The sequence below is a fragment of the Pseudopodoces humilis genome, chromosome 8, assembly GCF_049639895.1.
Source record: "Pseudopodoces humilis isolate 2021_Gansu_Grassland_sample_001 chromosome 8, ASM4963989v1, whole genome shotgun sequence".
NCBI lineage: Eukaryota > Metazoa > Chordata > Aves > Passeriformes > Paridae > Pseudopodoces > Pseudopodoces humilis.
The window spans coordinates 37,402,993-37,410,451 of record NC_142207.1 but is presented as its reverse complement, the minus strand read 5'-3'; positions in this window follow the sequence as shown (position 1 = coordinate 37,410,451).

Below are 7,459 nucleotides of genomic sequence, written 5' to 3'. Positions count from 1 at the left end.
ATAATAATAATAATAATAATAATAGTAGTAGTAGTAGTAAAAAATAAGACAAGAGAAACTCATAAAACGTTGATGTTGTATCAGAAGAATTGATTTGGAATGCATTTCTTTGTGAAGTTTTCCAGCAGGTATCAACACTCATTAACAGAAAAAATAATGTCTGGTTTGATTGGAAAGTGTTCCTTGGTAGGAGAAGGAATTTTTGGCTTGCCTGGGGCTGGCTGCACCGCTGGTAGGTAATGTTTATAGTGGAAAGGCTTCCCCTGGCAGCCCCCGGGGAGAGCCTGTGTTTGCTTTCCAAAGGAAAGGTTTTCAGGTGCAGCACAGAAGTCGGAAAGCGAGGCCATTCTGCAAATAGATTTTTAATCCGATTTAAGACCCCGGTAAGCTCGGCAGGGTGGGTGCTGCTCCTGTTCGTACCCCAAATCCCAGTTTCCAGAGGGTTTGGGGCTGGATCTGAGGGTTGATCCAGCATCCGAAACCTGGAGTTCCAGGAGTACAAGTGGGCTGGGATGGTGCCTACCACGGACCTCAAAGCTGATGCCACCCCTTGAGAGGGGTATTTGGTTTGTCCTGTGGTTATTTAGGAGCCTCCTGAGTGCTCGGGATCCTTCCCAAGTATTGAGGGAAGCCATCACTGAAGGCTGGAGGGGCACCATTCCTGGTTTTCCCAGCAAACAGGTTCTCGGCTCACAGCACTGCGGGTGTGCAGGGATTTCAGAGGCGCCGTGGGTTAGCAGGGATTCATGGAGCACGGGAGAGCAGGGGGATGCAGGGATTCATGGAGCACGGGAGAGCAGGGGGATGCAGGGATTCATGGAGCACAGGAGAGCAGGGGGATGCAGGGCTGAGCTCCTGGGGTGCCCTGCCCAAAAGGTCTGCAGGTGCCCACAAAACGCTGCTCAGGGAGGGAGCAGGGATGTTTTGGGCTGCGTTTGAGACACCAGGGGCAAGGGAAGATGATCCCAGCTGGTGAGAAGGGTGAGTGGAGCTGTTGGTTGTACCTCTCCTCTCCTCTCTTCCTGCCCTGCCAACATTTATTTTCCAGCTTTTTATGGCCCAGCCATGAGCACCGAAAGCGGGGCATGACCTCCCAGTGTGTGAGGTGTTTCCACGGGCTCAGATTTGATCCTACCAGTGACAGAGGAGTTCTGGGGGTGGACTGTGTGGATGGATGTCAACATGTTCTCAGCTGGCAGAGGGAGTTTGGGATAATCCCATGCAAGCATAGGCACAACTCCTGGGCATTTCACTGGAGCTGTGCTGAGAAAAAGCTGTGGCCACGTGGCGTGATCCTGGTCCAGCTGCTGCTCCTGGCACTCCGGGATGTGCCTCTCTGGGCTGCACGGCAGCAGCAGCAGAGCAGCCCTGCGCTCCTCTGGGTTAAACAGCTAATATTAAGTAAATAAATTAAATAAAAACCTGCTTCGCTTTAGCAAACGAGACCGAAGGAGTGTTTGCAGGATCGAGGCAGGATTTCTCCCTAAGGGAATTGCTGCTGTGCATAACCTCTAAATGTGCAAAGCCTTTTAGTATCAGGCAGGCTTCATTAGGGGAAATTTATGGTGGGATTTGGCTGTGGGGTAATTACGGAGTCTCTGAGCCCGGCTCCAGCGAGCATCGCTCTGGAGCTGCCGCTTGTGTGTGTGCGGACCCTCCACTGCTGCAGTGCTTGGTGCCACGACTGGTGGTGACAATCCTGCGAATATCTGCCCTGGAGCAGACCAAAGGCAGGGGACCAGCCTCGGCTGAAACGTGATCCAGCTCTCCTGGAGGAAAGCGGAGTTTGGGGAGGTTTGTGGGGGAAGCAGCGTGAAGGTGCCGCTGGCGAAGCGGGCTGGGCTGGATCCATCCTTCCTGCCACCACGGCAGGGTGGGAGAGAAGTTAGGGAGTAAAAACTGCCACATAAAAGAATAGTTTCGGAGGAATTGTAATGCCCTGTTTGAATGTGACACTCACTGTCAGGCTCCCAGATTATTTTGTTATCAGGCAATAATGAATATGGATTGAGATTTGGGGTCAGTGCTTGTTCTCTGTAGGAAGCCTGTGGGTCCAGTTGTCCCCTCGGCAGGATTTGACCAGAAAATCACCCTCTGGCCTCTCTGTGCTGAAGAGGAGAAAGTTTGGATTTTAGCCTCCTGCCACCCCTGCCTCTGCTTGTCGTGGGAAGCAGGAAAAGATTGGATGCCCTGACAGTGCAGGTAATAACCTTTCAGGGCACCCAGCCTGCTCTTCCAACCCCCTTCTGCTGGGGAGCTGCCAGGGACGCCAATTTTTGGAGAAAAAACTGGGGAAAACCAGACACCGTTGTGCTCTTTTGCCCTCCTCCTCCTCCTGCTATAGAGGAGAGCATCCCTTCTCCCTCCAGAAACATCCCGCTGCAAAATTGCACCCAGCATCGAACCACCTCTACTGCAGCCAGTTCTGGTTAAGCTGATTCGGTTTTCCCCCTCCTTTTTTAAAGGGGATAATTCCTCAGTGCTTGTGCAGCACTCACCGGGAGCGAGCCGGTGTGGGCACTTTGCCCGTGCTGCCTTGGGATTGTCCTTGCTCTTTCTGGTGCCTGGGCTTTGTTCTCTCATCCCTCGTGTCCCCCAGAGCTCTCCCCCTGCGGTGACAAGTTCCTAATCAAAAGCAAAGGAGCAGATAAGGGGCGGGAGGTGCGGGGCTTTAGGGATGAGACGCTCGGAGCAGAGCACGGTTCCAAAGTAATCGGATCCGCTCCGGCCGCAGTTTTGTGCAGGAATGTACATCTGTTTCTGAACTGTTACCAGCTGATGTGCCCGCTCTTCCCTTCTGCTTCCTCCGCTTCCAAAGCCCCGGAGCAGCGGGACCAGCGCAGGAGGGGCTGACCCGGGGCAGCGATTCCCGCTGTGGGATGATCCTGACAATAAATGCAGCAAGGTGTGCTTTGGATCTCCCTGTAAGGACAGAGGTGGTGGCAGCTCTGTCCTTGCTCCATGACCTGGATCCCTCAGCTTGGTGCTTGAGGACCCTGGAAACAGGGATCTTTTTAAGCAAGGCTTGCAGGAGGCTGACAGAAAAAAGACTAGGGAAGGACTTTTGAGATTTTCCCAGCGGATGTCCCTTTCTCCCAGGAAATGCCCACAGGCTCTTTGTCCATCTCCTTTATGAAGGTGGCTGCTACATCCAAGCTTTGACCAAGCAAGGTGTGAATTTCAAGGGTCATCGTGGAGAGGAGAAGGCTCCAGGGAGGGCTCAGAGCCCCTTCCAGGGCCTAAAGGGCTCCAGGAGAGTTGGAGAGGGACTGGGGACAAGGGTCAGAAAGGATGGGACAAGGGGGAATGGCTTCCCACTGCCATGGGAAGGGTAAGATGGGATATTGGGGAGAAATCCTACCCTGTGAAGGTGGTGAGCCCCAGAGAAGCTGTGGCTGCCCCACTGGAGCATGTCTTGGAGAGGACAGGTGCTTCTGAGCCCTTCTAACTCCTGTAGGACACAGGCAGGTGTTTAAAGTTGTGGATATATTAAAATCAGGCCTGAATTTCTCCCCCTCTGGAATAAGAAGGGAGATCTTCAGTGTCCTCTACAGGTTTTTGGGATCTGAAGCACAAAGCTGTTGGGGGCCCATCCCCATCTGCACCGCTGTCAGTAGGATGAGGAGAATCTGACCAGACCTAGTTCTGCCTCAAACATGGGGTACAATGTTTCAGATCTGATCATGGATTTCTGGCAAGGTGAGAAATCCATGTAATTTCCCGTGCTGGCAGCAATGGGATGGCAGCGCTCGTCTTGCCGCGGAAAGAAACCCAAAGGCAGCGGCATCACTGTTGTGGATTCTATTTTTAATGACAGCACAGAAAGAACGGGTGTTCTGGGGAGTAAAAAGTGGTGGCTATCAGGATTCCAAAAATAACATTTCTATTTTAGATCATTTGCCTGAGGCCACTGCTAATTGCAGATCGGAGTGGAATGGCTCCCTAGGAATCCACAGGCAAGAAATTTTTCTTTCATTCTTTCCCTCTTTTTGGAAGGTGGAATATTAATTGTGGCTGCAGCAGTAGCAACTGTAGCTTAAAAACCTGGGCTAGGAAAAATGAAAATATTTTTTCATGAACTGGAAAAATCAAAGCATGGGAAACATTTCATTCTCCTCACCTTTTCCTCCCCCATTTCCAGCCTTGTTAAACTGGGAAAGAAGGGCTTCCCACTAATATAAAGGTGAATCCAAATCCAGCCTGGGTGTTCCAACAGCACTCAGGAATGGCTGGAAGGGTCAAGCTTCTCTTTATGTTTTTGTTTTCTCTTTATGTTTTTTTTTATTGCAACACCAACTTCAAGAAGTTGTTACACCTTTCAGTACACCAGATTGCTCCAAGCCTGCTGTTTGTATTCCTGCCTTCCAATATTTTTGAGAATTAACCAGAATCTTGATGATTCTGATCATGGATTAATTTGAATCCTGATGATTCAAGAGGTGAACCAACCTTATAGTTAACAGCATTGTGAGGTGAAAAGACAGGAACAAGGTAAAACAAAGGAAAGCCCTGGAGTAATTGAGCTGCTGTTGCAATAAATGGCTCTCCTCATGGGTTCAGGGAAGAACGTCTCTCAAAGCAAAGTTTTAACTGCTGGGGATGGAATTTAACCACCAAGGTGCAGCATCTGGCAGGTCAGATGCTGGGCAGAGGGAAGCCAAAACAATGAGCTTGACATGGTAACTGTGGGGCTGGGTGCCTCTGCTGGAGCCCACTGGGATTCTGGGAATTGCCACGATTTGGAAAAGTCACAGTTCTGAATGCCAGGGGAAAACAAGGGAAAATTTTTTGGGGGTTCTCAAGAGAGAAAAAAGGAATTTTCCAGAAGATGATGGAGCCAGTTAAAATCAGGCCTTTGCAGGTTCTTTGGCCAGCCCTGAACTTCACCTGGGCTTTTGGATACCTGAGCTATCAGTATCACAGTTTGCAAAGCCTGGAGCTCAGGCAACCTCTGTCCTCATTTCTCATCCCACAGCACTGCAATTCCCCTGAAATTTCTTCTTTCCTTGCAGTGAGAAGTCCTGCCTTTAGAGCATTCTTATTCCCAGCAGCCTGGCTGTGGGATCACAGAGATGAGACCTGGCTTTCCTGTACCAGAAAAGAAGAGTTCTGCTTGTTTGGCAATTGGGTTCATCCTCCCCGAATATTGATCTGCTTAAACCAGGGAGCAACACTTTCTGCCTCAGGGTTTGGGTCTTCTGGGCGTTGCTCTCCTGGACTTAAGTGGCCTGGAAGAGGGATGGGACAATGTCCTGGGTAACTGGTGAACTCTCCAAGGGAAAAAGGAAAAACCTGACAGTTACTGAGGGAAAAAAAAGTTCATTTTCTAAATAGAGCAACCTTTTTTGAAATGTGCCAGCATTCCTAGGAAAATAAGATTTATTTTGGAAAAACAGGCACCCTGAGTCCTTCACCTCCATGTGTTGCAGTTTAGGTTTCTGCTGCAGCGATGGGCGGGTGCCTTCTGATCAAATTTCTTGGCTACCAGCTGATTTGGTTTCACTTTGGTATTTAATTTGATGCTGAAAGGTTGAAATCTTCCATTTAAGGAAGAAAAAAAATAATAATTACTGAGTAACTACACTTACAACATCAGAAGGGAGAGCCAAACCTACTCAGCTGAGGGAGGAAATTCTTTTTCTTAGACTGATTAAAACTTTTGCTTTTTTCTTTGTCTTTACCAACACCTGTTTAACTCAGGCACCTGAATAAACTTTGAGGAGAAAAGATAGTTTTGTTAAAGGCTCAACTGGACCCCCAAAAGCTCGAGTTCCACTTCTGAGACCCTCAACAAATCCAGGGGAAACCAGGCTTGACATTCCTAGTGAGATCTGGGGAGGAAAAAGCAGGAAAGGCCCATTATTTCTTTCAAAAACAATTAGGTGGAAAAGCCCCAAGCCAAACAAACAAGCCCTCCAAACTCAAGGCTGGTTGAATTTAAAAGAAGACACCATAAAAATTTATAAAATGAGTGTAACTTGGTTTAGGCTGTTGTTCTAGAAATATTGAGTGGATGGGCCGTTTTCTCAGGAGCAACAGCCCTGCTTGTTGGGATGCTGTAAGCCACAGCACAAAGTCTCCTGGATGGAGTTGGGGCTGTAGACACACGGCCTGTGGACACCCAAACTGCTGTGGAGGAACGTGTGTGCAGTAGCCCAGACACTGGAAATGAAACGATCAGGGAAACAGCTGCACCCCTCAGAGGCACAGGAAGAGCATTCCTGCAGAACATCTGTGGATTTGCATGTGTCGGGTCAAGGAAGAAGTTTGGATGAGGCAGCAGGTATGAACCTCCCAGGCCTGCTGCACCCAGAGTCCAGGGCATCCTCCACCCTTCCCATGGCATCCCTGGTGTGCTTGGATGGGCAAGGGTGACCTGCCCATTATTACTATCAAATTCCAGAATTATTTGGATTGGAGGGATCTTGGAGGTCACGTCCCACACCTTCCACTACCCAGGTTGCTCCAAGTCCTGTCCAGCCTGGCCTTGGACACTTCCAGGGATCCAGGGGCAGCCACAGCTGCTCTGGGCACCCTGTGCCAGGGCCTCCTCACCCTCACAGGGAACAATTCCTTCCCTATATCCCATCTAACCCTGACCTCTGGCACTAGGAAGACATTCCCCCTGTCCTGTCACTCCAGGCCCTTGTCCAAATTTCCTCTCCAGTCTCCTTACTGGCCTCCTTTAGGTATCCTGAACCTCAGCAGTGGGCCAGTGGGAAGCAGTGCTCCAGCAGAATTCCTGGGCTCTGATTCCTGTCTCAGTGGCTCGTACCCTGCCTGCAGCATCTCCCAGGAGGGGTGGCCTTGAGGAACATTCCTTTGGCTGAAGCTGTGAGGTGCATTCCAGTGCTGGATGCATCCTCACAGTGGGACAGGTTTTGGTCTCTGTGGGAGAGAACAACACCCTATGTGGGGTCCGCTTCAAATGTATAAATCATTGCATGGAATTGAGGAGGTGATGCACGAGCTCAAACCTTTTCCAGGAGGTGGGCAGCAGCTGAAGCCTGTAGATATGGCCTAGCTTCTGTGTTCTCCTGGAATTCATTAGCACTCCCTGGCTCTCTCTGCCAAGGAGGATGAGCAGCCCAACCTGTGGTGGATTGCAAAGCATTGAGATTTTGTGTATTTTAGCTCAAAATGTCTTTTGAAGGAGGAGAGCTGTAAAATATACCTGTCCTCGGCCTGAACCTCCCCCAGCTTTTTCATTATCAGTTAAGCTTTGCAATTTGTTGGGGTCTTTTTGGTTTTTTTTGGTTTTTTTCTGGCATCAATAGGGCGGTGAGGTTTCATTTCCTCCTCCTTGGCGCTTTTGGCAAAGCTCGAGTTTGCTGTCGGTTCCACTCTAGGCCCTGTCAGGTGACTCGGAGTCTGACCCACAACTTGCACAGTCAGCAGAAAACTTTATGTTGCTCTCAGCAGGCTTTGCAGCGACCTTTAATAATTCCCTCCTTCCAAG